The following is a 26215-nucleotide window of genomic DNA, read 5'->3' as shown; positions in this document are numbered from 1 at the left end:
CTTTTTAGTCGCTACCCCTGCCAGCCCTCTTTTCATGCTGCCTTTGCGATGTGACAAAGATGTTTCCACAGTGATTTAAAACTGTTGTATTAAGCATAAGGTACGATGTTAAGAAACTCAGTTTGAAGAAGAGTGTGCCTAGGAAGATTTCCAAAGTGTCTCTGGAAATAACAAAACAGTATGAAACGGCGAAAGTGTTCCGGAATACGACGGGGCTTATTGTTTTGGATGCTTTGTCGAACCTCCTGTGTCTTCTGTCCTTGTTTCCATGGCACGCCACAGCGCTGCTCTAGTAGCTCCCAACGGCCGCCCACGGCGTCTCGGACACGCCGGTCAGGCCCGCGCCCGTCTCGCAGATGTTTGTCGTGCTTGTGCCGTCATATGGACCGCGACCCGAGCGGCAGCGAGCGGCAGTCGAGCAAAGTCGAGACAAGTCGGGACGGAAGGGGAGGGGACAGGCGAGAGTGCACCGCGCAAATTACGCAAATATCTGAAAAGCGCGGCGCGGCGTGTGTCAGGCAGGTGAGAAAGCTTCCGTCGGTCCAGCAGGACACTGCCACACCCCGCGCGGTCCCCCCGCCGCCCGGCCACGCGCAAGCCCCACAAGATGCGTCGCCCGCGAGTGTCGGAGGCCGCACGCACCAACCAAACGAATGATAGACAGGCGGTGCAACGAGCAGCTGTGCTGTGTTGTGCGTCTCACCCACGTGGCGGCGCGCCGCACTGCGCGTCGCCTTCGAGGTGGAAGGACGTGCTTTGCGTCAAATGTGCCACGGAAAACGGCGATTGCGTGTGTTGGGAGAAGGGGCGAATGCTTCTTCTGCCGTGCGGCTACGTTATAAGGACGCCAACGGCCATACCATGTTGAATACACCGGTTCTCGTCCGATCACCGAAGTTAAGCAACATCGGGCCCGGTTAGTACTTGGATGGGTGACCGCCTGGGAACACCGGGTGCTGTTGGCTCTATCTCATTTTTTAACTTTTACGTCGCCACACCTGCGAGGCCTCTTTTTCATACTAACTTTCAGGTGTGACAAAGATGCTTCCACAAGCATTTTAAAGTACTGTATCAAACGTAAGATACGAAACTACAGTAATGAACTCAGTTTGAGCAAGAATGCGCGAAACAAGAGTGCTAGAACGCCTCGAAAATAACAACACACTACGAATCGACAGATGAGTTCTGAAATACGTCAGGGCCTACTGTTTAGTAGCAGTGGTAAATTCCACAAAGTAAATAAATAAACAAAAAGGAAGGAAAAAAAAAAAAAAATCTGCCGTTCTCGTCCGATCACCGAAGTCAAGCAACAACGTTAGTACTCGGATCGGTGACCGCCTGGGAACTCTGGCTGCCTTCATTTTTTGCTTTTTAGTCGCTACCCCTGCCAGCCCTCTTTTCATGCTGCCTTTGCGATGTGACAAAGATGTTTCCACAGTGATTTAAAACTGTTGTATTAAGCATAAGGTACGATGTTAAGAAACTCAGTTTGAAGAAGAGTGTGCCTAGGAAGATTTCCAAAGTGTCTCTGGAAATAACAAAACAGTATGAAACGGCGAAAGTGTTCCGGAATACGACGGGGCTTATTGTTTTGGATGCTTTGTCGAACCTCCTGTGTCTTCTGTCCTTGTTTCCATGGCACGCCACAGCGCTGCTCTAGTAGCTCCCAACGGCCGCCCACGGCGTCTCGGACACGCCGGTCAGGCCCGCGCCCGTCTCGCAGATGTTTGTCGTGCTTGTGCCGTCATATGGACCGCGACCCGAGCGGCAGCGAGCGGCAGTCGAGCAAAGTCGAGACAAGTCGGGACGGAAGGGGAGGGGACAGGCGAGAGTGCACCGCGCAAATTACGCAAATATCTGAAAAGCGCGGCGCGGCGTGTGTCAGGCAGGTGAGAAAGCTTCCGTCGGTCCAGCAGGACACTGCCACACCCCGCGCGGTCCCCCCGCCGCCCGGCCACGCGCAAGCCCCACAAGATGCGTCGCCCGCGAGTGTCGGAGGCCGCACGCACCAACCAAACGAATGATAGACAGGCGGTGCAACGAGCAGCTGTGCTGTGTTGTGCGTCTCACCCACGTGGCGGCGCGCCGCACTGCGCGTCGCCTTCGAGGTGGAAGGACGTGCTTTGCGTCAAATGTGCCACGGAAAACGGCGATTGCGTGTGTTGGGAGAAGGGGCGAATGCTTCTTCTGCCGTGCGGCTACGTTATAAGGACGCCAACGGCCATACCATGTTGAATACACCGGTTCTCGTCCGATCACCGAAGTTAAGCAACATCGGGCCCGGTTAGTACTTGGATGGGTGACCGCCTGGGAACACCGGGTGCTGTTGGCTCTATCTCATTTTTTAACTTTTACGTCGCCACACCTGCGAGGCCTCTTTTTCATACTAACTTTCAGGTGTGACAAAGATGCTTCCACAAGCATTTTAAAGTACTGTATCAAACGTAAGATACGAAACTACAGTAATGAACTCAGTTTGAGCAAGAATGCGCGAAACAAGAGTGCTAGAACGCCTCGAAAATAACAACACACTACGAATCGACAGATGAGTTCTGAAATACGTCAGGGCCTACTGTTTAGTAGCAGTGGTAAATTCCACAAAGTAAATAAATAAACAAAAAGGAAGGAAAAAAAAAAAAAAATCTGCCGTTCTCGTCCGATCACCGAAGTCAAGCAACAACGTTAGTACTCGGATCGGTGACCGCCTGGGAACTCTGGCTGCCTTCATTTTTTGCTTTTTAGTCGCTACCCCTGCCAGCCCTCTTTTCATGCTGCCTTTGCGATGTGACAAAGATGTTTCCACAGTGATTTAAAACTGTTGTATTAAGCATAAGGTACGATGTTAAGAAACTCAGTTTGAAGAAGAGTGTGCCTAGGAAGATTTCCAAAGTGTCTCTGGAAATAACAAAACAGTATGAAACGGCGAAAGTGTTCCGGAATACGACGGGGCTTATTGTTTTGGATGCTTTGTCGAACCTCCTGTGTCTTCTGTCCTTGTTTCCATGGCACGCCACAGCGCTGCTCTAGTAGCTCCCAACGGCCGCCCACGGCGTCTCGGACACGCCGGTCAGGCCCGCGCCCGTCTCGCAGATGTTTGTCGTGCTTGTGCCGTCATATGGACCGCGACCCGAGCGGCAGCGAGCGGCAGTCGAGCAAAGTCGAGACAAGTCGGGACGGAAGGGGAGGGGACAGGCGAGAGTGCACCGCGCAAATTACGCAAATATCTGAAAAGCGCGGCGCGGCGTGTGTCAGGCAGGTGAGAAAGCTTCCGTCGGTCCAGCAGGACACTGCCACACCCCGCGCGGTCCCCCCGCCGCCCGGCCACGCGCAAGCCCCACAAGATGCGTCGCCCGCGAGTGTCGGAGGCCGCACGCACCAACCAAACGAATGATAGACAGGCGGTGCAACGAGCAGCTGTGCTGTGTTGTGCGTCTCACCCACGTGGCGGCGCGCCGCACTGCGCGTCGCCTTCGAGGTGGAAGGACGTGCTTTGCGTCAAATGTGCCACGGAAAACGGCGATTGCGTGTGTTGGGAGAAGGGGCGAATGCTTCTTCTGCCGTGCGGCTACGTTATAAGGACGCCAACGGCCATACCATGTTGAATACACCGGTTCTCGTCCGATCACCGAAGTTAAGCAACATCGGGCCCGGTTAGTACTTGGATGGGTGACCGCCTGGGAACACCGGGTGCTGTTGGCTCTATCTCATTTTTTAACTTTTACGTCGCCACACCTGCGAGGCCTCTTTTTCATACTAACTTTCAGGTGTGACAAAGATGCTTCCACAAGCATTTTAAAGTACTGTATCAAACGTAAGATACGAAACTACAGTAATGAACTCAGTTTGAGCAAGAATGCGCGAAACAAGAGTGCTAGAACGCCTCGAAAATAACAACACACTACGAATCGACAGATGAGTTCTGAAATACGTCAGGGCCTACTGTTTAGTAGCAGTGGTAAATTCCACAAAGTAAATAAATAAACAAAAAGGAAGGAAAAAAAAAAAAAATCTGCCGTTCTCGTCCGATCACCGAAGTCAAGCAACAACGTTAGTACTCGGATCGGTGACCGCCTGGGAACTCTGGCTGCCTTCATTTTTTGCTTTTTAGTCGCTACCCCTGCCAGCCCTCTTTTCATGCTGCCTTTGCGATGTGACAAAGATGTTTCCACAGTGATTTAAAACTGTTGTATTAAGCATAAGGTACGATGTTAAGAAACTCAGTTTGAAGAAGAGTGTGCCTAGGAAGATTTCCAAAGTGTCTCTGGAAATAACAAAACAGTATGAAACGGCGAAAGTGTTCCGGAATACGACGGGGCTTATTGTTTTGGATGCTTTGTCGAACCTCCTGTGTCTTCTGTCCTTGTTTCCATGGCACGCCACAGCGCTGCTCTAGTAGCTCCCAACGGCCGCCCACGGCGTCTCGGACACGCCGGTCAGGCCCGCGCCCGTCTCGCAGATGTTTGTCGTGCTTGTGCCGTCATATGGACCGCGACCCGAGCGGCAGCGAGCGGCAGTCGAGCAAAGTCGAGACAAGTCGGGACGGAAGGGGAGGGGACAGGCGAGAGTGCACCGCGCAAATTACGCAAATATCTGAAAAGCGCGGCGCGGCGTGTGTCAGGCAGGTGAGAAAGCTTCCGTCGGTCCAGCAGGACACTGCCACACCCCGCGCGGTCCCCCCGCCGCCCGGCCACGCGCAAGCCCCACAAGATGCGTCGCCCGCGAGTGTCGGAGGCCGCACGCACCAACCAAACGAATGATAGACAGGCGGTGCAACGAGCAGCTGTGCTGTGTTGTGCGTCTCACCCACGTGGCGGCGCGCCGCACTGCGCGTCGCCTTCGAGGTGGAAGGACGTGCTTTGCGTCAAATGTGCCACGGAAAACGGCGATTGCGTGTGTTGGGAGAAGGGGCGAATGCTTCTTCTGCCGTGCGGCTACGTTATAAGGACGCCAACGGCCATACCATGTTGAATACACCGGTTCTCGTCCGATCACCGAAGTTAAGCAACATCGGGCCCGGTTAGTACTTGGATGGGTGACCGCCTGGGAACACCGGGTGCTGTTGGCTCTATCTCATTTTTTAACTTTTACGTCGCCACACCTGCGAGGCCTCTTTTTCATACTAACTTTCAGGTGTGACAAAGATGCTTCCACAAGCATTTTAAAGTACTGTATCAAACGTAAGATACGAAACTACAGTAATGAACTCAGTTTGAGCAAGAATGCGCGAAACAAGAGTGCTAGAACGCCTCGAAAATAACAACACACTACGAATCGACAGATGAGTTCTGAAATACGTCAGGGCCTACTGTTTAGTAGCAGTGGTAAATTCCACAAAGTAAATAAATAAACAAAAAGGAAGGAAAAAAAAAAAAAATCTGCCGTTCTCGTCCGATCACCGAAGTCAAGCAACAACGTTAGTACTCGGATCGGTGACCGCCTGGGAACTCTGGCTGCCTTCATTTTTTGCTTTTTAGTCGCTACCCCTGCCAGCCCTCTTTTCATGCTGCCTTTGCGATGTGACAAAGATGTTTCCACAGTGATTTAAAACTGTTGTATTAAGCATAAGGTACGATGTTAAGAAACTCAGTTTGAAGAAGAGTGTGCCTAGGAAGATTTCCAAAGTGTCTCTGGAAATAACAAAACAGTATGAAACGGCGAAAGTGTTCCGGAATACGACGGGGCTTATTGTTTTGGATGCTTTGTCGAACCTCCTGTGTCTTCTGTCCTTGTTTCCATGGCACGCCACAGCGCTGCTCTAGTAGCTCCCAACGGCCGCCCACGGCGTCTCGGACACGCCGGTCAGGCCCGCGCCCGTCTCGCAGATGTTTGTCGTGCTTGTGCCGTCATATGGACCGCGACCCGAGCGGCAGCGAGCGGCAGTCGAGCAAAGTCGAGACAAGTCGGGACGGAAGGGGAGGGGACAGGCGAGAGTGCACCGCGCAAATTACGCAAATATCTGAAAAGCGCGGCGCGGCGTGTGTCAGGCAGGTGAGAAAGCTTCCGTCGGTCCAGCAGGACACTGCCACACCCCGCGCGGTCCCCCCGCCGCCCGGCCACGCGCAAGCCCCACAAGATGCGTCGCCCGCGAGTGTCGGAGGCCGCACGCACCAACCAAACGAATGATAGACAGGCGGTGCAACGAGCAGCTGTGCTGTGTTGTGCGTCTCACCCACGTGGCGGCGCGCCGCACTGCGCGTCGCCTTCGAGGTGGAAGGACGTGCTTTGCGTCAAATGTGCCACGGAAAACGGCGATTGCGTGTGTTGGGAGAAGGGGCGAATGCTTCTTCTGCCGTGCGGCTACGTTATAAGGACGCCAACGGCCATACCATGTTGAATACACCGGTTCTCGTCCGATCACCGAAGTTAAGCAACATCGGGCCCGGTTAGTACTTGGATGGGTGACCGCCTGGGAACACCGGGTGCTGTTGGCTCTATCTCATTTTTTAACTTTTACGTCGCCACACCTGCGAGGCCTCTTTTTCATACTAACTTTCAGGTGTGACAAAGATGCTTCCACAAGCATTTTAAAGTACTGTATCAAACGTAAGATACGAAACTACAGTAATGAACTCAGTTTGAGCAAGAATGCGCGAAACAAGAGTGCTAGAACGCCTCGAAAATAACAACACACTACGAATCGACAGATGAGTTCTGAAATACGTCAGGGCCTACTGTTTAGTAGCAGTGGTAAATTCCACAAAGTAAATAAATAAACAAAAAGGAAGGAAAAAAAAAAAAAAATCTGCCGTTCTCGTCCGATCACCGAAGTCAAGCAACAACGTTAGTACTCGGATCGGTGACCGCCTGGGAACTCTGGCTGCCTTCATTTTTTGCTTTTTAGTCGCTACCCCTGCCAGCCCTCTTTTCATGCTGCCTTTGCGATGTGACAAAGATGTTTCCACAGTGATTTAAAACTGTTGTATTAAGCATAAGGTACGATGTTAAGAAACTCAGTTTGAAGAAGAGTGTGCCTAGGAAGATTTCCAAAGTGTCTCTGGAAATAACAAAACAGTATGAAACGGCGAAAGTGTTCCGGAATACGACGGGGCTTATTGTTTTGGATGCTTTGTCGAACCTCCTGTGTCTTCTGTCCTTGTTTCCATGGCACGCCACAGCGCTGCTCTAGTAGCTCCCAACGGCCGCCCACGGCGTCTCGGACACGCCGGTCAGGCCCGCGCCCGTCTCGCAGATGTTTGTCGTGCTTGTGCCGTCATATGGACCGCGACCCGAGCGGCAGCGAGCGGCAGTCGAGCAAAGTCGAGACAAGTCGGGACGGAAGGGGAGGGGACAGGCGAGAGTGCACCGCGCAAATTACGCAAATATCTGAAAAGCGCGGCGCGGCGTGTGTCAGGCAGGTGAGAAAGCTTCCGTCGGTCCAGCAGGACACTGCCACACCCCGCGCGGTCCCCCCGCCGCCCGGCCACGCGCAAGCCCCACAAGATGCGTCGCCCGCGAGTGTCGGAGGCCGCACGCACCAACCAAACGAATGATAGACAGGCGGTGCAACGAGCAGCTGTGCTGTGTTGTGCGTCTCACCCACGTGGCGGCGCGCCGCACTGCGCGTCGCCTTCGAGGTGGAAGGACGTGCTTTGCGTCAAATGTGCCACGGAAAACGGCGATTGCGTGTGTTGGGAGAAGGGGCGAATGCTTCTTCTGCCGTGCGGCTACGTTATAAGGACGCCAACGGCCATACCATGTTGAATACACCGGTTCTCGTCCGATCACCGAAGTTAAGCAACATCGGGCCCGGTTAGTACTTGGATGGGTGACCGCCTGGGAACACCGGGTGCTGTTGGCTCTATCTCATTTTTTAACTTTTACGTCGCCACACCTGCGAGGCCTCTTTTTCATACTAACTTTCAGGTGTGACAAAGATGCTTCCACAAGCATTTTAAAGTACTGTATCAAACGTAAGATACGAAACTACAGTAATGAACTCAGTTTGAGCAAGAATGCGCGAAACAAGAGTGCTAGAACGCCTCGAAAATAACAACACACTACGAATCGACAGATGAGTTCTGAAATACGTCAGGGCCTACTGTTTAGTAGCAGTGGTAAATTCCACAAAGTAAATAAATAAACAAAAAGGAAGGAAAAAAAAAAAAAAATCTGCCGTTCTCGTCCGATCACCGAAGTCAAGCAACAACGTTAGTACTCGGATCGGTGACCGCCTGGGAACTCTGGCTGCCTTCATTTTTTGCTTTTTAGTCGCTACCCCTGCCAGCCCTCTTTTCATGCTGCCTTTGCGATGTGACAAAGATGTTTCCACAGTGATTTAAAACTGTTGTATTAAGCATAAGGTACGATGTTAAGAAACTCAGTTTGAAGAAGAGTGTGCCTAGGAAGATTTCCAAAGTGTCTCTGGAAATAACAAAACAGTATGAAACGGCGAAAGTGTTCCGGAATACGACGGGGCTTATTGTTTTGGATGCTTTGTCGAACCTCCTGTGTCTTCTGTCCTTGTTTCCATGGCACGCCACAGCGCTGCTCTAGTAGCTCCCAACGGCCGCCCACGGCGTCTCGGACACGCCGGTCAGGCCCGCGCCCGTCTCGCAGATGTTTGTCGTGCTTGTGCCGTCATATGGACCGCGACCCGAGCGGCAGCGAGCGGCAGTCGAGCAAAGTCGAGACAAGTCGGGACGGAAGGGGAGGGGACAGGCGAGAGTGCACCGCGCAAATTACGCAAATATCTGAAAAGCGCGGCGCGGCGTGTGTCAGGCAGGTGAGAAAGCTTCCGTCGGTCCAGCAGGACACTGCCACACCCCGCGCGGTCCCCCCGCCGCCCGGCCACGCGCAAGCCCCACAAGATGCGTCGCCCGCGAGTGTCGGAGGCCGCACGCACCAACCAAACGAATGATAGACAGGCGGTGCAACGAGCAGCTGTGCTGTGTTGTGCGTCTCACCCACGTGGCGGCGCGCCGCACTGCGCGTCGCCTTCGAGGTGGAAGGACGTGCTTTGCGTCAAATGTGCCACGGAAAACGGCGATTGCGTGTGTTGGGAGAAGGGGCGAATGCTTCTTCTGCCGTGCGGCTACGTTATAAGGACGCCAACGGCCATACCATGTTGAATACACCGGTTCTCGTCCGATCACCGAAGTTAAGCAACATCGGGCCCGGTTAGTACTTGGATGGGTGACCGCCTGGGAACACCGGGTGCTGTTGGCTCTATCTCATTTTTTAACTTTTACGTCGCCACACCTGCGAGGCCTCTTTTTCATACTAACTTTCAGGTGTGACAAAGATGCTTCCACAAGCATTTTAAAGTACTGTATCAAACGTAAGATACGAAACTACAGTAATGAACTCAGTTTGAGCAAGAATGCGCGAAACAAGAGTGCTAGAACGCCTCGAAAATAACAACACACTACGAATCGACAGATGAGTTCTGAAATACGTCAGGGCCTACTGTTTAGTAGCAGTGGTAAATTCCACAAAGTAAATAAATAAACAAAAAGGAAGGAAAAAAAAAAAAAATCTGCCGTTCTCGTCCGATCACCGAAGTCAAGCAACAACGTTAGTACTCGGATCGGTGACCGCCTGGGAACTCTGGCTGCCTTCATTTTTTGCTTTTTAGTCGCTACCCCTGCCAGCCCTCTTTTCATGCTGCCTTTGCGATGTGACAAAGATGTTTCCACAGTGATTTAAAACTGTTGTATTAAGCATAAGGTACGATGTTAAGAAACTCAGTTTGAAGAAGAGTGTGCCTAGGAAGATTTCCAAAGTGTCTCTGGAAATAACAAAACAGTATGAAACGGCGAAAGTGTTCCGGAATACGACGGGGCTTATTGTTTTGGATGCTTTGTCGAACCTCCTGTGTCTTCTGTCCTTGTTTCCATGGCACGCCACAGCGCTGCTCTAGTAGCTCCCAACGGCCGCCCACGGCGTCTCGGACACGCCGGTCAGGCCCGCGCCCGTCTCGCAGATGTTTGTCGTGCTTGTGCCGTCATATGGACCGCGACCCGAGCGGCAGCGAGCGGCAGTCGAGCAAAGTCGAGACAAGTCGGGACGGAAGGGGAGGGGACAGGCGAGAGTGCACCGCGCAAATTACGCAAATATCTGAAAAGCGCGGCGCGGCGTGTGTCAGGCAGGTGAGAAAGCTTCCGTCGGTCCAGCAGGACACTGCCACACCCCGCGCGGTCCCCCCGCCGCCCGGCCACGCGCAAGCCCCACAAGATGCGTCGCCCGCGAGTGTCGGAGGCCGCACGCACCAACCAAACGAATGATAGACAGGCGGTGCAACGAGCAGCTGTGCTGTGTTGTGCGTCTCACCCACGTGGCGGCGCGCCGCACTGCGCGTCGCCTTCGAGGTGGAAGGACGTGCTTTGCGTCAAATGTGCCACGGAAAACGGCGATTGCGTGTGTTGGGAGAAGGGGCGAATGCTTCTTCTGCCGTGCGGCTACGTTATAAGGACGCCAACGGCCATACCATGTTGAATACACCGGTTCTCGTCCGATCACCGAAGTTAAGCAACATCGGGCCCGGTTAGTACTTGGATGGGTGACCGCCTGGGAACACCGGGTGCTGTTGGCTCTATCTCATTTTTTAACTTTTACGTCGCCACACCTGCGAGGCCTCTTTTTCATACTAACTTTCAGGTGTGACAAAGATGCTTCCACAAGCATTTTAAAGTACTGTATCAAACGTAAGATACGAAACTACAGTAATGAACTCAGTTTGAGCAAGAATGCGCGAAACAAGAGTGCTAGAACGCCTCGAAAATAACAACACACTACGAATCGACAGATGAGTTCTGAAATACGTCAGGGCCTACTGTTTAGTAGCAGTGGTAAATTCCACAAAGTAAATAAATAAACAAAAAGGAAGGAAAAAAAAAAAAAAATCTGCCGTTCTCGTCCGATCACCGAAGTCAAGCAACAACGTTAGTACTCGGATCGGTGACCGCCTGGGAACTCTGGCTGCCTTCATTTTTTGCTTTTTAGTCGCTACCCCTGCCAGCCCTCTTTTCATGCTGCCTTTGCGATGTGACAAAGATGTTTCCACAGTGATTTAAAACTGTTGTATTAAGCATAAGGTACGATGTTAAGAAACTCAGTTTGAAGAAGAGTGTGCCTAGGAAGATTTCCAAAGTGTCTCTGGAAATAACAAAACAGTATGAAACGGCGAAAGTGTTCCGGAATACGACGGGGCTTATTGTTTTGGATGCTTTGTCGAACCTCCTGTGTCTTCTGTCCTTGTTTCCATGGCACGCCACAGCGCTGCTCTAGTAGCTCCCAACGGCCGCCCACGGCGTCTCGGACACGCCGGTCAGGCCCGCGCCCGTCTCGCAGATGTTTGTCGTGCTTGTGCCGTCATATGGACCGCGACCCGAGCGGCAGCGAGCGGCAGTCGAGCAAAGTCGAGACAAGTCGGGACGGAAGGGGAGGGGACAGGCGAGAGTGCACCGCGCAAATTACGCAAATATCTGAAAAGCGCGGCGCGGCGTGTGTCAGGCAGGTGAGAAAGCTTCCGTCGGTCCAGCAGGACACTGCCACACCCCGCGCGGTCCCCCCGCCGCCCGGCCACGCGCAAGCCCCACAAGATGCGTCGCCCGCGAGTGTCGGAGGCCGCACGCACCAACCAAACGAATGATAGACAGGCGGTGCAACGAGCAGCTGTGCTGTGTTGTGCGTCTCACCCACGTGGCGGCGCGCCGCACTGCGCGTCGCCTTCGAGGTGGAAGGACGTGCTTTGCGTCAAATGTGCCACGGAAAACGGCGATTGCGTGTGTTGGGAGAAGGGGCGAATGCTTCTTCTGCCGTGCGGCTACGTTATAAGGACGCCAACGGCCATACCATGTTGAATACACCGGTTCTCGTCCGATCACCGAAGTTAAGCAACATCGGGCCCGGTTAGTACTTGGATGGGTGACCGCCTGGGAACACCGGGTGCTGTTGGCTCTATCTCATTTTTTAACTTTTACGTCGCCACACCTGCGAGGCCTCTTTTTCATACTAACTTTCAGGTGTGACAAAGATGCTTCCACAAGCATTTTAAAGTACTGTATCAAACGTAAGATACGAAACTACAGTAATGAACTCAGTTTGAGCAAGAATGCGCGAAACAAGAGTGCTAGAACGCCTCGAAAATAACAACACACTACGAATCGACAGATGAGTTCTGAAATACGTCAGGGCCTACTGTTTAGTAGCAGTGGTAAATTCCACAAAGTAAATAAATAAACAAAAAGGAAGGAAAAAAAAAAAAAATCTGCCGTTCTCGTCCGATCACCGAAGTCAAGCAACAACGTTAGTACTCGGATCGGTGACCGCCTGGGAACTCTGGCTGCCTTCATTTTTTGCTTTTTAGTCGCTACCCCTGCCAGCCCTCTTTTCATGCTGCCTTTGCGATGTGACAAAGATGTTTCCACAGTGATTTAAAACTGTTGTATTAAGCATAAGGTACGATGTTAAGAAACTCAGTTTGAAGAAGAGTGTGCCTAGGAAGATTTCCAAAGTGTCTCTGGAAATAACAAAACAGTATGAAACGGCGAAAGTGTTCCGGAATACGACGGGGCTTATTGTTTTGGATGCTTTGTCGAACCTCCTGTGTCTTCTGTCCTTGTTTCCATGGCACGCCACAGCGCTGCTCTAGTAGCTCCCAACGGCCGCCCACGGCGTCTCGGACACGCCGGTCAGGCCCGCGCCCGTCTCGCAGATGTTTGTCGTGCTTGTGCCGTCATATGGACCGCGACCCGAGCGGCAGCGAGCGGCAGTCGAGCAAAGTCGAGACAAGTCGGGACGGAAGGGGAGGGGACAGGCGAGAGTGCACCGCGCAAATTACGCAAATATCTGAAAAGCGCGGCGCGGCGTGTGTCAGGCAGGTGAGAAAGCTTCCGTCGGTCCAGCAGGACACTGCCACACCCCGCGCGGTCCCCCCGCCGCCCGGCCACGCGCAAGCCCCACAAGATGCGTCGCCCGCGAGTGTCGGAGGCCGCACGCACCAACCAAACGAATGATAGACAGGCGGTGCAACGAGCAGCTGTGCTGTGTTGTGCGTCTCACCCACGTGGCGGCGCGCCGCACTGCGCGTCGCCTTCGAGGTGGAAGGACGTGCTTTGCGTCAAATGTGCCACGGAAAACGGCGATTGCGTGTGTTGGGAGAAGGGGCGAATGCTTCTTCTGCCGTGCGGCTACGTTATAAGGACGCCAACGGCCATACCATGTTGAATACACCGGTTCTCGTCCGATCACCGAAGTTAAGCAACATCGGGCCCGGTTAGTACTTGGATGGGTGACCGCCTGGGAACACCGGGTGCTGTTGACTCTATCTCATTTTTTAACTTTTACGTCGCCACACCTGCGAGGCCTCTTTTTCATACTAACTTTCAGGTGTGACAAAGATGCTTCCACAAGCATTTTAAAGTACTGTATCAAACGTAAGATACGAAACTACAGTAATGAACTCAGTTTGAGCAAGAATGCGCGAAACAAGAGTGCTAGAACGCCTCGAAAATAACAACACACTACGAATCGACAGATGAGTTCTGAAATACGTCAGGGCCTACTGTTTAGTAGCAGTGGTAAATTCCACAAAGTAAATAAATAAACAAAAAGGAAGGAAAAAAAAAAAAAATCTGCCGTTCTCGTCCGATCACCGAAGTCAAGCAACAACGTTAGTACTCGGATCGGTGACCGCCTGGGAACTCTGGCTGCCTTCATTTTTTGCTTTTTAGTCGCTACCCCTGCCAGCCCTCTTTTCATGCTGCCTTTGCGATGTGACAAAGATGTTTCCACAGTGATTTAAAACTGTTGTATTAAGCATAAGGTACGATGTTAAGAAACTCAGTTTGAAGAAGAGTGTGCCTAGGAAGATTTCCAAAGTGTCTCTGGAAATAACAAAACAGTATGAAACGGCGAAAGTGTTCCGGAATACGACGGGGCTTATTGTTTTGGATGCTTTGTCGAACCTCCTGTGTCTTCTGTCCTTGTTTCCATGGCACGCCACAGCGCTGCTCTAGTAGCTCCCAACGGCCGCCCACGGCGTCTCGGACACGCCGGTCAGGCCCGCGCCCGTCTCGCAGATGTTTGTCGTGCTTGTGCCGTCATATGGACCGCGACCCGAGCGGCAGCGAGCGGCAGTCGAGCAAAGTCGAGACAAGTCGGGACGGAAGGGGAGGGGACAGGCGAGAGTGCACCGCGCAAATTACGCAAATATCTGAAAAGCGCGGCGCGGCGTGTGTCAGGCAGGTGAGAAAGCTTCCGTCGGTCCAGCAGGACACTGCCACACCCCGCGCGGTCCCCCCGCCGCCCGGCCACGCGCAAGCCCCACAAGATGCGTCGCCCGCGAGTGTCGGAGGCCGCACGCACCAACCAAACGAATGATAGACAGGCGGTGCAACGAGCAGCTGTGCTGTGTTGTGCGTCTCACCCACGTGGCGGCGCGCCGCACTGCGCGTCGCCTTCGAGGTGGAAGGACGTGCTTTGCGTCAAATGTGCCACGGAAAACGGCGATTGCGTGTGTTGGGAGAAGGGGCGAATGCTTCTTCTGCCGTGCGGCTACGTTATAAGGACGCCAACGGCCATACCATGTTGAATACACCGGTTCTCGTCCGATCACCGAAGTTAAGCAACATCGGGCCCGGTTAGTACTTGGATGGGTGACCGCCTGGGAACACCGGGTGCTGTTGGCTCTATCTCATTTTTTAACTTTTACGTCGCCACACCTGCGAGGCCTCTTTTTCATACTAACTTTCAGGTGTGACAAAGATGCTTCCACAAGCATTTTAAAGTACTGTATCAAACGTAAGATACGAAACTACAGTAATGAACTCAGTTTGAGCAAGAATGCGCGAAACAAGAGTGCTAGAACGCCTCGAAAATAACAACACACTACGAATCGACAGATGAGTTCTGAAATACGTCAGGGCCTACTGTTTAGTAGCAGTGGTAAATTCCACAAAGTAAATAAATAAACAAAAAGGAAGGAAAAAAAAAAAAAATCTGCCGTTCTCGTCCGATCACCGAAGTCAAGCAACAACGTTAGTACTCGGATCGGTGACCGCCTGGGAACTCTGGCTGCCTTCATTTTTTGCTTTTTAGTCGCTACCCCTGCCAGCCCTCTTTTCATGCTGCCTTTGCGATGTGACAAAGATGTTTCCACAGTGATTTAAAACTGTTGTATTAAGCATAAGGTACGATGTTAAGAAACTCAGTTTGAAGAAGAGTGTGCCTAGGAAGATTTCCAAAGTGTCTCTGGAAATAACAAAACAGTATGAAACGGCGAAAGTGTTCCGGAATACGACGGGGCTTATTGTTTTGGATGCTTTGTCGAACCTCCTGTGTCTTCTGTCCTTGTTTCCATGGCACGCCACAGCGCTGCTCTAGTAGCTCCCAACGGCCGCCCACGGCGTCTCGGACACGCCGGTCAGGCCCGCGCCCGTCTCGCAGATGTTTGTCGTGCTTGTGCCGTCATATGGACCGCGACCCGAGCGGCAGCGAGCGGCAGTCGAGCAAAGTCGAGACAAGTCGGGACGGAAGGGGAGGGGACAGGCGAGAGTGCACCGCGCAAATTACGCAAATATCTGAAAAGCGCGGCGCGGCGTGTGTCAGGCAGGTGAGAAAGCTTCCGTCGGTCCAGCAGGACACTGCCACACCCCGCGCGGTCCCCCCGCCGCCCGGCCACGCGCAAGCCCCACAAGATGCGTCGCCCGCGAGTGTCGGAGGCCGCACGCACCAACCAAACGAATGATAGACAGGCGGTGCAACGAGCAGCTGTGCTGTGTTGTGCGTCTCACCCACGTGGCGGCGCGCCGCACTGCGCGTCGCCTTCGAGGTGGAAGGACGTGCTTTGCGTCAAATGTGCCACGGAAAACGGCGATTGCGTGTGTTGGGAGAAGGGGCGAATGCTTCTTCTGCCGTGCGGCTACGTTATAAGGACGCCAACGGCCATACCATGTTGAATACACCGGTTCTCGTCCGATCACCGAAGTTAAGCAACATCGGGCCCGGTTAGTACTTGGATGGGTGACCGCCTGGGAACACCGGGTGCTGTTGGCTCTATCTCATTTTTTAACTTTTACGTCGCCACACCTGCGAGGCCTCTTTTTCATACTAACTTTCAGGTGTGACAAAGATGCTTCCACAAGCATTTTAAAGTACTGTATCAAACGTAAGATACGAAACTACAGTAATGAACTCAGTTTGAGCAAGAATGCGCGAAACAAGAGTGCTAGAACGCCTCGAAAATAACAACACACTACGAATCGACAGATGAGTTCTGAAATACGTCAGGGCCTACTGTTTAGTAGCAGTGGTAAATTCCACAAAGTAAATAAATAAACAAAAAGGAAGGAAAAAAAAAAAAAAATCTGCCGTTCTCGTCCGATCACCGAAGTCAAGCAACAACGTTAGTACTCGGATCGGTGACCGCCTGGGAACTCTGGCTGCCTTCATTTTTTGCTTTTTAGTCGCTACCCCTGCCAGCCCTCTTTTCATGCTGCCTTTGCGATGTGACAAAGATGTTTCCACAGTGATTTAAAACTGTTGTATTAAGCATAAGGTACGATGTTAAGAAACTCAGTTTGAAGAAGAGTGTGCCTAGGAAGATTTCCAAAGTGTCTCTGGAAATAACAAAACAGTATGAAACGGCGAAAGTGTTCCGGAATACGACGGGGCTTATTGTTTTGGATGCTTTGTCGAACCTCCTGTGTCTTCTGTCCTTGTTTCCATGGCACGCCACAGCGCTGCTCTAGTAGCTCCCAACGGCCGCCCACGGCGTCTCGGACACGCCGGTCAGGCCCGCGCCCGTCTCGCAGATGTTTGTCGTGCTTGTGCCGTCATATGGACCGCGACCCGAGCGGCAGCGAGCGGCAGTCGAGCAAAGTCGAGACAAGTCGGGACGGAAGGGGAGGGGACAGGCGAGAGTGCACCGCGCAAATTACGCAAATATCTGAAAAGCGCGGCGCGGCGTGTGTCAGGCAGGTGAGAAAGCTTCCGTCGGTCCAGCAGGACACTGCCACACCCCGCGCGGTCCCCCCGCCGCCCGGCCACGCGCAAGCCCCACAAGATGCGTCGCCCGCGAGTGTCGGAGGCCGCACGCACCAACCAAACGAATGATAGACAGGCGGTGCAACGAGCAGCTGTGCTGTGTTGTGCGTCTCACCCACGTGGCGGCGCGCCGCACTGCGCGTCGCCTTCGAGGTGGAAGGACGTGCTTTGCGTCAAATGTGCCACGGAAAACGGCGATTGCGTGTGTTGGGAGAAGGGGCGAATGCTTCTTCTGCCGTGCGGCTACGTTATAAGGACGCCAACGGCCATACCATGTTGAATACACCGGTTCTCGTCCGATCACCGAAGTTAAGCAACATCGGGCCCGGTTAGTACTTGGATGGGTGACCGCCTGGGAACACCGGGTGCTGTTGGCTCTATCTCATTTTTTAACTTTTACGTCGCCACACCTGCGAGGCCTCTTTTTCATACTAACTTTCAGGTGTGACAAAGATGCTTCCACAAGCATTTTAAAGTACTGTATCAAACGTAAGATACGAAACTACAGTAATGAACTCAGTTTGAGCAAGAATGCGCGAAACAAGAGTGCTAGAACGCCTCGAAAATAACAACACACTACGAATCGACAGATGAGTTCTGAAATACGTCAGGGCCTACTGTTTAGTAGCAGTGGTAAATTCCACAAAGTAAATAAATAAACAAAAAGGAAGGAAAAAAAAAAAAAATCTGCCGTTCTCGTCCGATCACCGAAGTCAAGCAACAACGTTAGTACTCGGATCGGTGACCGCCTGGGAACTCTGGCTGCCTTCATTTTTTGCTTTTTAGTCGCTACCCCTGCCAGCCCTCTTTTCATGCTGCCTTTGCGATGTGACAAAGATGTTTCCACAGTGATTTAAAACTGTTGTATTAAGCATAAGGTACGATGTTAAGAAACTCAGTTTGAAGAAGAGTGTGCCTAGGAAGATTTCCAAAGTGTCTCTGGAAATAACAAAACAGTATGAAACGGCGAAAGTGTTCCGGAATACGACGGGGCTTATTGTTTTGGATGCTTTGTCGAACCTCCTGTGTCTTCTGTCCTTGTTTCCATGGCACGCCACAGCGCTGCTCTAGTAGCTCCCAACGGCCGCCCACGGCGTCTCGGACACGCCGGTCAGGCCCGCGCCCGTCTCGCAGATGTTTGTCGTGCTTGTGCCGTCATATGGACCGCGACCCGAGCGGCAGCGAGCGGCAGTCGAGCAAAGTCGAGACAAGTCGGGACGGAAGGGGAGGGGACAGGCGAGAGTGCACCGCGCAAATTACGCAAATATCTGAAAAGCGCGGCGCGGCGTGTGTCAGGCAGGTGAGAAAGCTTCCGTCGGTCCAGCAGGACACTGCCACACCCCGCGCGGTCCCCCCGCCGCCCGGCCACGCGCAAGCCCCACAAGATGCGTCGCCCGCGAGTGTCGGAGGCCGCACGCACCAACCAAACGAATGATAGACAGGCGGTGCAACGAGCAGCTGTGCTGTGTTGTGCGTCTCACCCACGTGGCGGCGCGCCGCACTGCGCGTCGCCTTCGAGGTGGAAGGACGTGCTTTGCGTCAAATGTGCCACGGAAAACGGCGATTGCGTGTGTTGGGAGAAGGGGCGAATGCTTCTTCTGCCGTGCGGCTACGTTATAAGGACGCCAACGGCCATACCATGTTGAATACACCGGTTCTCGTCCGATCACCGAAGTTAAGCAACATCGGGCCCGGTTAGTACTTGGATGGGTGACCGCCTGGGAACACCGGGTGCTGTTGGCTCTATCTCATTTTTTAACTTTTACGTCGCCACACCTGCGAGGCCTCTTTTTCATACTAACTTTCAGGTGTGACAAAGATGCTTCCACAAGCATTTTAAAGTACTGTATCAAACGTAAGATACGAAACTACAGTAATGAACTCAGTTTGAGCAAGAATGCGCGAAACAAGAGTGCTAGAACGCCTCGAAAATAACAACACACTACGAATCGACAGATGAGTTCTGAAATACGTCAGGGCCTACTGTTTAGTAGCAGTGGTAAATTCCACAAAGTAAATAAATAAACAAAAAGGAAGGAAAAAAAAAAAAAATCTGCCGTTCTCGTCCGATCACCGAAGTCAAGCAACAACGTTAGTACTCGGATCGGTGACCGCCTGGGAACTCTGGCTGCCTTCATTTTTTGCTTTTTAGTCGCTACCCCTGCCAGCCCTCTTTTCATGCTGCCTTTGCGATGTGACAAAGATGTTTCCACAGTGATTTAAAACTGTTGTATTAAGCATAAGGTACGATGTTAAGAAACTCAGTTTGAAGAAGAGTGTGCCTAGGAAGATTTCCAAAGTGTCTCTGGAAATAACAAAACAGTATGAAACGGCGAAAGTGTTCCGGAATACGACGGGGCTTATTGTTTTGGATGCTTTGTCGAACCTCCTGTGTCTTCTGTCCTTGTTTCCATGGCACGCCACAGCGCTGCTCTAGTAGCTCCCAACGGCCGCCCACGGCGTCTCGGACACGCCGGTCAGGCCCGCGCCCGTCTCGCAGATGTTTGTCGTGCTTGTGCCGTCATATGGACCGCGACCCGAGCGGCAGCGAGCGGCAGTCGAGCAAAGTCGAGACAAGTCGGGACGGAAGGGGAGGGGACAGGCGAGAGTGCACCGCGCAAATTACGCAAATATCTGAAAAGCGCGGCGCGGCGTGTGTCAGGCAGGTGAGAAAGCTTCCGTCGGTCCAGCAGGACACTGCCACACCCCGCGCGGTCCCCCCGCCGCCCGGCCACGCGCAAGCCCCACAAGATGCGTCGCCCGCGAGTGTCGGAGGCCGCACGCACCAACCAAACGAATGATAGACAGGCGGTGCAACGAGCAGCTGTGCTGTGTTGTGCGTCTCACCCACGTGGCGGCGCGCCGCACTGCGCGTCGCCTTCGAGGTGGAAGGACGTGCTTTGCGTCAAATGTGCCACGGAAAACGGCGATTGCGTGTGTTGGGAGAAGGGGCGAATGCTTCTTCTGCCGTGCGGCTACGTTATAAGGACGCCAACGGCCATACCATGTTGAATACACCGGTTCTCGTCCGATCACCGAAGTTAAGCAACATCGGGCCCGGTTAGTACTTGGATGGGTGACCGCCTGGGAACACCGGGTGCTGTTGGCTCTATCTCATTTTTTAACTTTTACGTCGCCACACCTGCGAGGCCTCTTTTTCATACTAACTTTCAGGTGTGACAAAGATGCTTCCACAAGCATTTTAAAGTACTGTATCAAACGTAAGATACGAAACTACAGTAATGAACTCAGTTTGAGCAAGAATGCGCGAAACAAGAGTGCTAGAACGCCTCGAAAATAACAACACACTACGAATCGACAGATGAGTTCTGAAATACGTCAGGGCCTACTGTTTAGTAGCAGTGGTAAATTCCACAAAGTAAATAAATAAACAAAAAGGAAGGAAAAAAAAAAAAAATCTGCCGTTCTCGTCCGATCACCGAAGTCAAGCAACAACGTTAGTACTCGGATCGGTGACCGCCTGGGAACTCTGGCTGCCTTCATTTTTTGCTTTTTAGTCGCTACCCCTGCCAGCCCTCTTTTCATGCTGCCTTTGCGATGTGACAAAGATGTTTCCACAGTGATTTAAAACTGTTGTATTAAGCATAAGGTACGATGTTAAGAAACTCAGTTTGAAGAAGAGTGTGCCTAGGAAGATTTCCAAAGTGTCTCTGGAAATAACAAAACAGTATGAAACGGCGAAAGTGTTCCGGAATACGACGGGGCTTATTGTTTTGGATGCTTTGTCGAACCTCCTGTGTCTTCTGTCCTTGTTTCCATGGCACGCCACAGCGCTGCTCTAGTAGCTCCCAACGGCCGCCCACGGCGTCTCGGACACGCCGGTCAGGCCCGCGCCCGTCTCGCAGATGTTTGTCGTGCTTGTGCCGTCATATGGACCGCGACCCGAGCGGCAGCGAGCGGCAGTCGAGCAAAGTCGAGACAAGTCGGGACGGAAGGGGAGGGGACAGGCGAGAGTGCACCGCGCAAATTACGCAAATATCTGAAAAGCGCGGCGCGGCGTGTGTCAGGCAGGTGAGAAAGCTTCCGTCGGTCCAGCAGGACACTGCCACACCCCGCGCGGTCCCCCCGCCGCCCGGCCACGCGCAAGCCCCACAAGATGCGTCGCCCGCGAGTGTCGGAGGCCGCACGCACCAACCAAACGAATGATAGACAGGCGGTGCAACGAGCAGCTGTGCTGTGTTGTGCGTCTCACCCACGTGGCGGCGCGCCGCACTGCGCGTCGCCTTCGAGGTGGAAGGACGTGCTTTGCGTCAAATGTGCCACGGAAAACGGCGATTGCGTGTGTTGGGAGAAGGGGCGAATGCTTCTTCTGCCGTGCGGCTACGTTATAAGGACGCCAACGGCCATACCATGTTGAATACACCGGTTCTCGTCCGATCACCGAAGTTAAGCAACATCGGGCCCGGTTAGTACTTGGATGGGTGACCGCCTGGGAACACCGGGTGCTGTTGGCTCTATCTCATTTTTTAACTTTTACGTCGCCACACCTGCGAGGCCTCTTTTTCATACTAACTTTCAGGTGTGACAAAGATGCTTCCACAAGCATTTTAAAGTACTGTATCAAACGTAAGATACGAAACTACAGTAATGAACTCAGTTTGAGCAAGAATGCGCGAAACAAGAGTGCTAGAACGCCTCGAAAATAACAACACACTACGAATCGACAGATGAGTTCTGAAATACGTCAGGGCCTACTGTTTAGTAGCAGTGGTAAATTCCACAAAGTAAATAAATAAACAAAAAGGAAGGAAAAAAAAAAAAATCTGCCGTTCTCGTCCGATCACCGAAGTCAAGCAACAACGTTAGTACTCGGATCGGTGACCGCCTGGGAACTCTGGCTGCCTTCATTTTTTGCTTTTTAGTCGCTACCCCTGCCAGCCCTCTTTTCATGCTGCCTTTGCGATGTGACAAAGATGTTTCCACAGTGATTTAAAACTGTTGTATTAAGCATAAGGTACGATGTTAAGAAACTCAGTTTGAAGAAGAGTGTGCCTAGGAAGATTTCCAAAGTGTCTCTGGAAATAACAAAACAGTATGAAACGGCGAAAGTGTTCCGGAATACGACGGGGCTTATTGTTTTGGATGCTTTGTCGAACCTCCTGTGTCTTCTGTCCTTGTTTCCATGGCACGCCACAGCGCTGCTCTAGTAGCTCCCAACGGCCGCCCACGGCGTCTCGGACACGCCGGTCAGGCCCGCGCCCGTCTCGCAGATGTTTGTCGTGCTTGTGCCGTCATATGGACCGCGACCCGAGCGGCAGCGAGCGGCAGTCGAGCAAAGTCGAGACAAGTCGGGACGGAAGGGGAGGGGACAGGCGAGAGTGCACCGCGCAAATTACGCAAATATCTGAAAAGCGCGGCGCGGCGTGTGTCAGGCAGGTGAGAAAGCTTCCGTCGGTCCAGCAGGACACTGCCACACCCCGCGCGGTCCCCCCGCCGCCCGGCCACGCGCAAGCCCCACAAGATGCGTCGCCCGCGAGTGTCGGAGGCCGCACGCACCAACCAAACGAATGATAGACAGGCGGTGCAACGAGCAGCTGTGCTGTGTTGTGCGTCTCACCCACGTGGCGGCGCGCCGCACTGCGCGTCGCCTTCGAGGTGGAAGGACGTGCTTTGCGTCAAATGTGCCACGGAAAACGGCGATTGCGTGTGTTGGGAGAAGGGGCGAATGCTTCTTCTGCCGTGCGGCTACGTTATAAGGACGCCAACGGCCATACCATGTTGAATACACCGGTTCTCGTCCGATCACCGAAGTTAAGCAACATCGGGCCCGGTTAGTACTTGGATGGGTGACCGCCTGGGAACACCGGGTGCTGTTGGCTCTATCTCATTTTTTAACTTTTACGTCGCCACACCTGCGAGGCCTCTTTTTCATACTAACTTTCAGGTGTGACAAAGATGCTTCCACAAGCATTTTAAAGTACTGTATCAAACGTAAGATACGAAACTACAGTAATGAACTCAGTTTGAGCAAGAATGCGCGAAACAAGAGTGCTAGAACGCCTCGAAAATAACAACACACTACGAATCGACAGATGAGTTCTGAAATACGTCAGGGCCTACTGTTTAGTAGCAGTGGTAAATTCCACAAAGTAAATAAATAAACAAAAAGGAAGGAAAAAAAAAAAAAATCTGCCGTTCTCGTCCGATCACCGAAGTCAAGCAACAACGTTAGTACTCGGATCGGTGACCGCCTGGGAACTCTGGCTGCCTTCATTTTTTGCTTTTTAGTCGCTACCCCTGCCAGCCCTCTTTTCATGCTGCCTTTGCGATGTGACAAAGATGTTTCCACAGTGATTTAAAACTGTTGTATTAAGCATAAGGTACGATGTTAAGAAACTCAGTTTGAAGAAGAGTGTGCCTAGGAAGATTTCCAAAGTGTCTCTGGAAATAACAAAACAGTATGAAACGGCGAAAGTGTTCCGGAATACGACGGGGCTTATTGTTTTGGATGCTTTGTCGAACCTCCTGTGTCTTCTGTCCTTGTTTCCATGGCACGCCACAGCGCTGCTCTAGTAGCTCCCAACGGCCGCCCACGGCGTCTCGGACACGCCGGTCAGGCCCGCGCCCGTCTCGCAGATGTTTGTCGTGCTTGTGCCGTCATATGGACCGCGACCCGAGCGGCAGCGAGCGGCAGTCGAGCAAAGTCGAGACAAGTCGGGACGGAAGGGAGGGGACAGGCGAGAGTGCACCGCGCAAATTACGCAAATATCTGAAAAGCGCGGCGCGGCGTGTGTCAGGCAGGTGAGAAAGCTTCCGTCGGTCCAGCAGGACACTGCCACACCCCGCGCGGTCCCCCCGCCGCCCGGCCACGCGCAAGCCCCACAAGATGCGTCGCCCGCGAGTGTCGGAGGCCGCACGCACCAACCAAACGAATGATAGACAGGCGGTGCAACGAGCAGCTGTGCTGTGTTGTGCGTCTCACCCACGTGGCGGCGCGCCGCACTGCGCGTCGCCTTCGAGGTGGAAGGACGTGCTTTGCGTCAAATGTGCCACGGAAAACGGCGATTGCGTGTGTTGGGAGAAGGGGCGAATGCTTCTTCTGCCGTGCGGCTACGTTATAAGGACGCCAACGGCCATACCATGTTGAATACACCGGTTCTCGTCCGATCACCGAAGTTAAGCAACATCGGGCCCGGTTAGTACTTGGATGGGTGACCGCCTGGGAACACCGGGTGCTGTTGGCTCTATCTCATTTTTTAACTTTTACGTCGCCACACCTGCGAGGCCTCTTTTTCATACTAACTTTCAGGTGTGACAAAGATGCTTCCACAAGCATTTTAAAGTACTGTATCAAACGTAAGATACGAAACTACAGTAATGAACTCAGTTTGAGCAAGAATGCGCGAAACAAGAGTGCTAGAACGCCTCGAAAATAACAACACACTACGAATCGACAGATGAGTTCTGAAATACGTCAGGGCCTACTGTTTAGTAGCAGTGGTAAATTCCACAAAGTAAATAAATAAACAAAAAGGAAGGAAAAAAAAAAAATCTGCCGTTCTCGTCCGATCACCGAAGTCAAGCAACAACGTTAGTACTCGGATCGGTGACCGCCTGGGAACTCTGGCTGCCTTCATTTTTTGCTTTTTAGTCGCTACCCCCTGCCAGCCCTCTTTTCATGCTGCCTTTGCGATGTGACAAAGATGTTTCCACAGTGATTTAAAACTGTTGTATTAAGCATAAGGTACGATGTTAAGAAACTCAGTTTGAAGAAGAGTGTGCCTAGGAAGATTTCCAAAGTGTCTCTGGAAATAACAAAACAGTATGAAACGGCGAAAGTGTTCCGGAATACGACGGGGCTTATTGTTTTGGATGCTTTGTCGAACCTCCTGTGTCTTCTGTCCTTGTTTCCATGGCACGCCACAGCGCTGCTCTAGTAGCTCCCCAACGGCCGCCCACGGCGTCTCGGACACGCCGGTCAGGCCCGCGCCCGTCTCGCAGATGTTTGTCGTGCTTGTGCCGTCATATGGACCGCGACCCGAGCGGCAGCGAGCGGCAGTCGAGCAAAGTCGAGACAAGTCGGGACGGAAGGGGAGGGGACAGGCGAGAGTGCACCGCGCAAATTACGCAAATATCTGAAAAGCGCGGCGCGGCGTGTGTCAGGCAGGTGAGAAAGCTTCCGTCGGTCCAGCAGGACACTGCCACACCCCGCGCGGTCCCCCCGCCGCCCGGCCACGCGCAAGCCCCACAAGATGCGTCGCCCGCGAGTGTCGGAGGCCGCACGCACCAACCAAACGAATGATAGACAGGCGGTGCAACGAGCAGCTGTGCTGTGTTGTGCGTCTCACCCACGTGGCGGCGCGCCGCACTGCGCGTCGCCTTCGAGGTGGAAGGACGTGCTTTTGCGTCAAATGTGCCACGGAAAACGGCGATTGCGTGTGTTGGGAGAAGGGGCGAATGCTTCTTCTGCCGTGCGGCTACGTTATAAGGACGCCAACGGCCATACCATGTTGAATACACCGGTTCTCGTCCGATCACCGAAGTTAAGCAACATCGGGCCCGGTTAGTACTTGGATGGGTGACCGCCTGGAACACCGGGTGCTGTTGGCTCTATCTCATTTTTTAACTTTTACGTCGCCACACTGCGAGGCCTCTTTTTCATACTAACTTTCAGGTGTGACAAAGATGCTTCCACAAGCATTTTAAAGTACTGTATCAAACGTAAGATACGAAACTACAGTAATGAACTCAGTTTGAGCAAGAATGCGCGAAACAAGAGTGCTAGAACGCCTCGAAAATAACAACACACTACGAATCGACAGATGAGTTCTGAAATACGTCAGGGCCTACTGTTTAGTAGCAGTGGTAAATTCCACAAAGTAAATAAATAAACAAAAAGGAAGGAAAAAAAAAAAAATCTGCCGTTCTCGTCCGATCACCGAAGTCAAGCAACAACGTTAGTACTCGGATCGGTGACCGCCTGGGAACTCTGGCTGCCTTCATTTTTTGCTTTTTAGTCGCTACCCTGCCAGCCCTCTTTTCATGCTGCCTTTGCGATGTGACAAAGATGTTTCCACAGTGATTTAAAAACTGTTGTATTAAGCATAAGGTACGATGTTAAGAAACTCAGTTTGAAGAAGAGTGTGCCTAGGAAGATTTCCAAAGTGTCTCTGGAAATAACAAAACAGTATGAAACGGCGAAAGTGTTCCGGAATACGACGGGGCTTATTGTTTTGGATGCTTTGTCGAACCTCCTGTGTCTTCTGTC

The 26215-nt window shown here is 52.6% G+C and overlaps 19 non-coding genes across 19 annotated transcripts; all 19 read left to right on the top strand.

The window, feature by feature from the left end:
- The first annotated feature begins 846 nt into the window (after nt 1-846).
- On the top strand, nt 847-965 carry LOC126222481 (5S ribosomal RNA). Its single transcript, XR_007543380.1, has one exon. It is a non-coding gene; the product is annotated as a 5S ribosomal RNA (ribosomal RNA).
- A 1248-nt stretch (nt 966-2213) lies between these two features.
- LOC126222480 (5S ribosomal RNA) lies at nt 2214-2332 on the top strand. Its single transcript, XR_007543379.1, has one exon. It is a non-coding gene; the product is annotated as a 5S ribosomal RNA (ribosomal RNA).
- A 1248-nt stretch (nt 2333-3580) lies between these two features.
- On the top strand, nt 3581-3699 carry LOC126222478 (5S ribosomal RNA). Its single transcript, XR_007543377.1, has one exon. It is a non-coding gene; the product is annotated as a 5S ribosomal RNA (ribosomal RNA).
- Nucleotides 3700-4946: 1247 nt separating this feature from the next.
- On the top strand, nt 4947-5065 carry LOC126222477 (5S ribosomal RNA). The gene has a single exon (XR_007543376.1). It is a non-coding gene; the product is annotated as a 5S ribosomal RNA (ribosomal RNA).
- Nucleotides 5066-6312: 1247 nt separating this feature from the next.
- LOC126222476 (5S ribosomal RNA) lies at nt 6313-6431 on the top strand. The gene has a single exon (XR_007543375.1). It is a non-coding gene; the product is annotated as a 5S ribosomal RNA (ribosomal RNA).
- Nucleotides 6432-7679: 1248 nt separating this feature from the next.
- On the top strand, nt 7680-7798 carry LOC126222475 (5S ribosomal RNA). Its single transcript, XR_007543374.1, has one exon. It is a non-coding gene; the product is annotated as a 5S ribosomal RNA (ribosomal RNA).
- Nucleotides 7799-9046: 1248 nt separating this feature from the next.
- LOC126222474 (5S ribosomal RNA) lies at nt 9047-9165 on the top strand. The gene has a single exon (XR_007543373.1). It is a non-coding gene; the product is annotated as a 5S ribosomal RNA (ribosomal RNA).
- Nucleotides 9166-10412: 1247 nt separating this feature from the next.
- Nucleotides 10413-10531, top strand: LOC126222473 (5S ribosomal RNA). The gene has a single exon (XR_007543372.1). It is a non-coding gene; the product is annotated as a 5S ribosomal RNA (ribosomal RNA).
- A 1248-nt stretch (nt 10532-11779) lies between these two features.
- Nucleotides 11780-11898, top strand: LOC126222472 (5S ribosomal RNA). Its single transcript, XR_007543371.1, has one exon. It is a non-coding gene; the product is annotated as a 5S ribosomal RNA (ribosomal RNA).
- A 1247-nt stretch (nt 11899-13145) lies between these two features.
- Nucleotides 13146-13264, top strand: LOC126222488 (5S ribosomal RNA). Its single transcript, XR_007543386.1, has one exon. It is a non-coding gene; the product is annotated as a 5S ribosomal RNA (ribosomal RNA).
- A 1247-nt stretch (nt 13265-14511) lies between these two features.
- Nucleotides 14512-14630, top strand: LOC126222470 (5S ribosomal RNA). The gene has a single exon (XR_007543370.1). It is a non-coding gene; the product is annotated as a 5S ribosomal RNA (ribosomal RNA).
- A 1247-nt stretch (nt 14631-15877) lies between these two features.
- On the top strand, nt 15878-15996 carry LOC126222469 (5S ribosomal RNA). Its single transcript, XR_007543369.1, has one exon. It is a non-coding gene; the product is annotated as a 5S ribosomal RNA (ribosomal RNA).
- Nucleotides 15997-17244: 1248 nt separating this feature from the next.
- LOC126222468 (5S ribosomal RNA) lies at nt 17245-17363 on the top strand. The gene has a single exon (XR_007543368.1). It is a non-coding gene; the product is annotated as a 5S ribosomal RNA (ribosomal RNA).
- A 1247-nt stretch (nt 17364-18610) lies between these two features.
- LOC126222492 (5S ribosomal RNA) lies at nt 18611-18729 on the top strand. Its single transcript, XR_007543390.1, has one exon. It is a non-coding gene; the product is annotated as a 5S ribosomal RNA (ribosomal RNA).
- Nucleotides 18730-19976: 1247 nt separating this feature from the next.
- Nucleotides 19977-20095, top strand: LOC126222491 (5S ribosomal RNA). Its single transcript, XR_007543389.1, has one exon. It is a non-coding gene; the product is annotated as a 5S ribosomal RNA (ribosomal RNA).
- Nucleotides 20096-21342: 1247 nt separating this feature from the next.
- On the top strand, nt 21343-21461 carry LOC126222490 (5S ribosomal RNA). Its single transcript, XR_007543388.1, has one exon. It is a non-coding gene; the product is annotated as a 5S ribosomal RNA (ribosomal RNA).
- A 1246-nt stretch (nt 21462-22707) lies between these two features.
- On the top strand, nt 22708-22826 carry LOC126222479 (5S ribosomal RNA). Its single transcript, XR_007543378.1, has one exon. It is a non-coding gene; the product is annotated as a 5S ribosomal RNA (ribosomal RNA).
- Nucleotides 22827-24072: 1246 nt separating this feature from the next.
- On the top strand, nt 24073-24191 carry LOC126222467 (5S ribosomal RNA). Its single transcript, XR_007543367.1, has one exon. It is a non-coding gene; the product is annotated as a 5S ribosomal RNA (ribosomal RNA).
- Nucleotides 24192-25439: 1248 nt separating this feature from the next.
- Nucleotides 25440-25557, top strand: LOC126222489 (5S ribosomal RNA). The gene has a single exon (XR_007543387.1). It is a non-coding gene; the product is annotated as a 5S ribosomal RNA (ribosomal RNA).
- Nucleotides 25558-26215: the final 658 nt, after the last annotated feature.

Source organism: Schistocerca nitens, unplaced genomic scaffold (genome assembly GCF_023898315.1).
Source record: "Schistocerca nitens isolate TAMUIC-IGC-003100 unplaced genomic scaffold, iqSchNite1.1 HiC_scaffold_234, whole genome shotgun sequence".
NCBI lineage: Eukaryota > Metazoa > Arthropoda > Insecta > Orthoptera > Acrididae > Schistocerca > Schistocerca nitens.
The sequence above is the reverse complement of the archived record's forward strand: the minus strand, read 5'-3'. Positions and strand labels throughout refer to the sequence as shown.